The sequence below is a fragment of the Lathyrus oleraceus genome, chromosome 7, assembly GCF_024323335.1.
Source record: "Lathyrus oleraceus cultivar Zhongwan6 chromosome 7, CAAS_Psat_ZW6_1.0, whole genome shotgun sequence".
Classification (NCBI taxonomy): Eukaryota; Viridiplantae; Streptophyta; class Magnoliopsida; order Fabales; family Fabaceae; genus Lathyrus; species Lathyrus oleraceus.
The window spans coordinates 169,666,060-169,672,928 of NC_066585.1; the positions used below are offsets into that span (position 1 = coordinate 169,666,060).

General features: G+C 25.8%; 1 non-coding gene across 1 annotated transcript; it reads right to left on the bottom strand.

Annotated features, from left to right (window-relative positions):
- Positions 1 to 2,227: 2,227 nt before the first annotated feature.
- TRNAI-AAU (transfer RNA isoleucine (anticodon AAU)) lies at positions 2,228 to 2,301 on the bottom strand. Its single transcript has one exon. It is a non-coding gene; the product is annotated as a tRNA-Ile (tRNA).
- Between the last annotated feature and the right edge of the window lie 4,568 nt (positions 2,302 to 6,869).

Here is a 6,869-nt window from a genome sequence, read left to right on the forward strand (position 1 = left end):
AAATACTAATGCAGAAGAAAAAGAGAATCTTTTCACAATATGCTTTGTAGACAATTTTTTCACATTCTAATCACCTATTCACTCGCCGATATTCAATACTTTCCGGTTTAATGTAAATAATGATGCATTTAATTTTGTTCATTCTTATTTCACTTTTCCAATTTTGTGATATAGTTTGATCATTTTTTCTTAATTTTAATTTTAAGAAGAACATGTTGAAGAAGAGTTATACCGTTTGTATTTTTCATCACTTTTTATTATTATACCAATTTATCTATTATATTATTTAAGTTTTCTATCACGTCTGTTTCAATTCTTTTTATTAATTATGTATGTTTAAATCGTGGTTGCAACATGCAAAGATCGTGTGTGAGATGAAAGAGAGTTTTTAGGAATTATGATGAAAAAAATGTTTTCAGTTTGGGTTTCTTTTCATTTATGAGGTTTAAAATAGTTTAGTCTCATATTATTTCTTCAATAATATTGCTTTTCGTTGTGGTTTGCAAATGTTCAATTTTGGTTTGGTATCCACTTTATCTTGAAAATAATGTGCTTGCCATAAGGTTCGATGTAAATACTTTCATTTTTCATTTTAAATTGATATGAATTTTTCCATCATATAAAGGTTTTTGTGTTTGTAATGGTTGTTTTGATGATATTTTGTGGATACTCTGCATTAAAATTGATGATTATTTTTATATTCCGTAACTGCAGGCCACGCAAATGAAAGGAGTTGCTTGAAACAAAACATAATCATTCTTATCCCTCATAGCAATCAAAATCTAGCAACATGTAAAGGTTGTGAAGGAAAAAAACAAAAAATGTTATATTTTTGTTAGCAATTATTACATGTTAGATAGGGCATTCACTATCTTTCCCTATAACTTAATATATTTACTTTAAAGTCTGATAGTTTGTTTTCTTAAACATTCACTATTAAGGTAAACTCTTGCCTATAAAGAATATCAAAACTTCTTAAATTATGTGTAACATTATTGCTGCATGTTCATACTTTAAAAAATAAAATTTGCTTTGTGTTTGTTTAAATCGTTCAATTCACTTCTTATCATAAAAATGCAGGGATCAATAAAAATAAAACAACAATGTGTAGTACTCTAATTGTTCTTTTTTCAAACTTAACAAGTGGCAATGTAAAAAGTTGAGAAGTAACTACATATTACTAATGGAAAGAAATACATGGCGAGGACATAAGGAGGCGGAAGAAAAAAATGACATAATAAAAATGGTGTTGATGTTTAAGGAGTGAGAGAGAAGAGAGAAGAGAGAAGAGAGTATCATAAATGATTTATTGTGATAAACTTATAAACTTATAATTTTTGGCATTCATAAATGAGTTTTAATCATTGTACGAAATATATGATAAATATCATAAATTGTTGAGACCGAGAGAGTGTCAAAATAGAATGCAAGATAAATAGAATGCAAGATAAATATATCACGTTTGAGACCGAGAGAGTGTCAAAATAGAATGCAAGATAAATAGAATGCAAGATAAATATATCACGTTTGATACTTATAATTTAATTTCAAAAATACGCCAAAATTTAAAAAAAAAATGTGTTTTATAGTTTTTGGCATGTGCGCTTTAAAATGATATTTCTTTCCATTCTAGAAATTAAATTATATTCTCGAAAATACATGGGTGAAAAAAATTATTCCCATATTTATTACAAAATTGAAAAAAAAAATCACAAAATTCCATAAAATAAAAGAACTTGCATAATTTTCATAATTCCCATTGTTTTACTCCTACGAGAATAAAGTGGGAATGTTGATTCCCATGAAATTTCACATAATTTTTTTGAGAAAAATATATCATTATTCATTTTCTAAAGATTATATCAAACTATATGCTAAATTCATTTTTAGAAAAGTACTCGGAAGTTAAATCTTTATTTTTTTTAGGTAATTTATTCATGAGATTTTTTTTATGAATCCTAGAAATAAACACTCCCTAAAAAAAGCGGATGGACGGACATGAGAGTTCATGTCAAAAAGGTTTATTATATAATTTATTTAAATTTAAATTTAAATTATTAAGTTAAAACATAATACTAACTTGATTATCATGGTGGAAAGAGAGTAAACGGAATACTAATATAACATGATATTTATTCATAGGGGATTTTGGTAAACAATACGTGAGTGGTTTTTCCATAAAAGAAAGATGAATATTGATGTAACTTTCGCATAAAATATTAATTGTTGGCCCATGCAGGTCTCGAACCTGCGACCTTCGCGTTATTAGCACGACGCTCTAACCAACTGAGCTAATGGGCCACATATTTATAAAAACTGCAAATATTAATTAATAATTACTCTTAAAAGGAGAGACTGACAAATATTAATGCAAGTGCATCTATGCTTTTAAGATACTAATTCAGTTACCCTCATCGACTTTTTCTACAACAACGTTCATTCATGTTGGAATTCTCATAATTTCAATCTTATGTTAGAATTGAATGTGGTTTAGCAAAATACAAGTAAGGTTAAGGTAATTTAGGAAAAGATTAAAAAATGCATATTAGGTAGAAAAGATAATATAATAGAAAAATAACTACTTAAATTTTAAGATTACATACATGTTTATTTGTTAGGTTCACTCAGATGAGTGAGATTATCTCAAACATTTAAAATATGAAATATGAAATATTAATTTTCATTTTATTGGATTTTTTAACTTCTTAAACTTGTGGATATTGCAGCTTACTAAGCAGTGATACCTTATTAATTTTCTAATCTTCATAATTACATTCATGTGTCATAACCTAACTTTGTAAGCATGTTTATCATCCCTCATTTTTTGAGTTGGATGGTGTAAGATAAAAACAAATTTGACTTTTTACGACCTTGTCTTAGAGAATTGAGTATAAGAAAAATCAAAAAAACTATACAGAAAATTGATTCCATCTATGAATATTATCCAGGATAAATCAGCTATTGAAAATGTAACTTAGAAACCAAAAGTAAGATGCATGAATCATATCTAGAGCTATTCATTCAATGGGATGTTGGAAATTGTCACAGAAAGTATGTCACATTATATTTGTGGGTATTTTGAAAAAATAAAAATAATATATATATATATATATATATATATATATATATATATATATATATATATATATATATATATATATATATATATATATATATATATATATATATATATATATAAATTTTTTCATACAAATTCGCAAGTCTTACCGAAATTCGATAAAATACTCCCTTTAATTTGAATGGTACTTTTGCATCACAAAAACACTTATGTGCTTCTTCATTTCAATCAGATAGCTTGAATTCACTTTCCCTTATATTTCTCCATCATTTTATATCATGGATCCAAAATATTTAAACATACTATGAATTTACTTTAATTTATTATTAAACATACTATGGATTTACTTTAATTTATTATTAAATAACATATAATTATTAATTTAATTAATAAAAATAAATATTATATTAGACTCAATTCTTGAATGACTCGTGAGGGATTCTTGTTTAGAGATATCTTTTTTATCATCGGGTGGTTATATATATTCAAGTTATCCCATTAACTCACATATCAAGCATTGCTTTCTCAGTTTACACTCAAACAAATATTATACATATTATAATATATCCTAGAATAATACCTAGGATTTTGGTTATACTGATAATTTTGTATCAATGGTTATACTGTTAATTTTTTTTATTAATTTTTTATTAATTTTTTATCTATTAGTATCAAAGTCAAATATATATATATATATATATATATATATATAATATATATATATATATATATATAATATATATATATATATATATATATATATATATATATATATATATATATATATATATGATAGAATTTACTATAATTATCAATTTGTGATTATTTAAATTAGATATGTCAATGTATGCCTTTTAGCGTGTGGTTGATTAACTGAATTATATTGTCACATGATGACGAAATAATTGATTTGAACACTCCTATTGTCAGCTATTTTGGTTTTCTTTACCTTTTCAATTAGGGGTGTTCACGGTGCGGTTTTGACGGTAAAAATCATCAAAAAATACGGGGTTCGATTTGGTTCGGTTGATTTTTAGAAATAAAACTGAATCAAACCAAATCAAACCAATGTGATTTGGGTTGGTTCGATTGACTCGATTTTTTTTATAAATTTTTTATTGATTCATACATATATCTATAGAGAACAACACAACTTTGTGTTTATTTATTCATACATTACCAAATAACAACAAAACTCATCCTATTTAAACAAAAACTTCTTATTCAATATACAAAAATCAATTTACAGAAAGGTGGAAAAAATAATAATATAAAACAATATCAAAAATATTATAATAAAACCAAAAAAATAGATGAGATGAGAGATTAAAGAAGATGAAAAAGAAAGAGAATATGAGATGTGAGATTAGAGAAGAAAGGTGCCTTAAAAACTTAATTAGAAGATAAAATAGTAACATAAAAGTGAGAAGATGAAAAAGAAGAAACTAGGGAGAAGAGATATTAGAGTAGAAGATGCGAGACGTACATGACAAAGAATATGGGATACATGAAGTTTGGATTGTAATATAATACGGCTTGGTTCGGTTTGAAAAATACAAACCACAAACCAAACTGAACCACGCGGTTTTGTTAAAAAATGACTCAAACACATCCGAACCAAATACTATTTTTTACGGTTTCGATTTGATTTGATTGACAGTTTTCTATTGCGTTGGTTCGGTTTTAAACCCCTATTTTCAATACTCAGTCGCTTCTACTCCCTAACACTTCATTATTGAGTGAATTATAAGAATTGAAAAAGTTTTATTGTGGTATTACATTTATTGGTAAATAAATGATTTTATTGCTATTAATATAGATTTGTTGACAATTGAAAATGTGAAAGTAGTTTTATAAAAAAGAATATTTGTATTAAAGTATATTTATTATGTATTGATATATTTAAATTTATTATAAATATAAAATAGTAATATATTAAATTCAGAATAGTGCAAATAATATTATAGAGTAGATTTAAAAATATATATTATATTAAAAATTGAAAGTTATTTTGAGACAAAAGGGAACTTTTATTAAGATAAGTTGCATCATTTCCAACTTGACATTGGTATAGAATGCGGTACAAAATAATTTCAATCACAAACATTTCATATACAACAAAAAAAAAACACTCTTAATTGTTTAGGAGGAGTAAGTCTTACATAGTCACAAAATTATATGGGCTTAAGTCTTGGTCACACACATAAAAACAAAGTATACAATTAATTTTTGATGTTATTATAGCGTACATATATTTTTAATTTAAAATAATTATAATATTAATTAATAATAATAATCATATATCGGTTATTATCGCATACAGATATTTTGGATATTGCTATCTTTTATTACTCATAGTAAGTGCTTTATCTCAATTTATATTAATAATTATTATGCTTGGTTAATAAAATAAAATAACTATCATGTTGAACATAAATATTATTGATTCGTAAGATTATAATTTCACCTACCGTGAGTATAATTATATGAAATTTGTATGGTAATTACATAATTAATTTGTTGATAATAAAAATTATTTATATTAATAATAATCATATTTTATCGATATATTATTATTGATATAAATTCAAAATAAATAAAATTTTATTTATTAGAAATTATGATCTATATTATATCAGTAAGAATTATACCTTATCGTTATATTATCATTAGTGTAATTTTGTTATGATATAAAATATCATCGGCACTTTATGCTTATTTTATCATATTTAAATATCTTATCAATATTGAAATTTTGGTAATATAGGTTTGTGTTTATTATTGTATTTCTGATGTAAGATCATAATGGGCTAGAGTTTTATTAGGGAAATGTATGACTTGTATATTTGGAATCATTTTTCCTATATTACATCATTATTCACTTAATGATTCCTTATTCTTTCATAACTACCTCTTTTCCCAACTCGGTCAAAACTCTGAATGGGGCCAATTATGAGAAATGGAAAGAGTCTCTTAACCTTTATTTGGTTATAACCAACCTTGACTTGGCTCTAAGAATTGAAAAACCTGGAGATATTACTAACGCGTCTATTGAAGCTCAGAGGACTCTTTATGAAAAGTGGGAACACTCTAATAGAGTGTGTCTTAAGGTGATATCTTACATTATGGAAAAATTCACTAGACAAGCATACCTGGAAGTGAGAGTACTAAAGATTATTTGAAGTCTGTTGGTGAGAAGTTCACTCGTTTTGATAAGGCTAAGAAGTGTGAGTATCTCTTTTTGTTTGACAAAACTAAGTATAATGGTGTTAGTAGTTTGTGTGATCATATTATGACATTGATTCACTATTAAAATAAGTTGAAAGCTCTCAAAGTTGAAATTGGTGAGAGCACTCTAATTTGGAGGGTTCTTGAGTCGTTGCCTCCTCAATTTGATGTTATGATGATCTACTGTAATACCCAGAAAGTTGAATGGTCTATGGATGATATGATAACCATTGTAACTCAATAAGAAGATTTTATGAAAAAGACAAAAGCTCAAAGTGTTCAATTCGTTGCTTATACTTCAGGAACAAAGGATTTCAAGAAAAACTTCCATAAAGGAAATGTCATTTTGATGATAAGAAAGGAAAAAAGTACAACACAATATCTAGAGCCTAAAGAGAAGTCTTTTAAGAGAAAATTCTTTAAAGAAGCAAATCTGAATGGAGGAGTACGAGAAGAAGAGCAATTGTCAAGTTCTTCTGACTCTGAAGAAAAAGTTATGGCAGTTGTACAACCTCTCACTATGGGGGACTACTATAAACGAATTGATGAAGGACAAATTTCT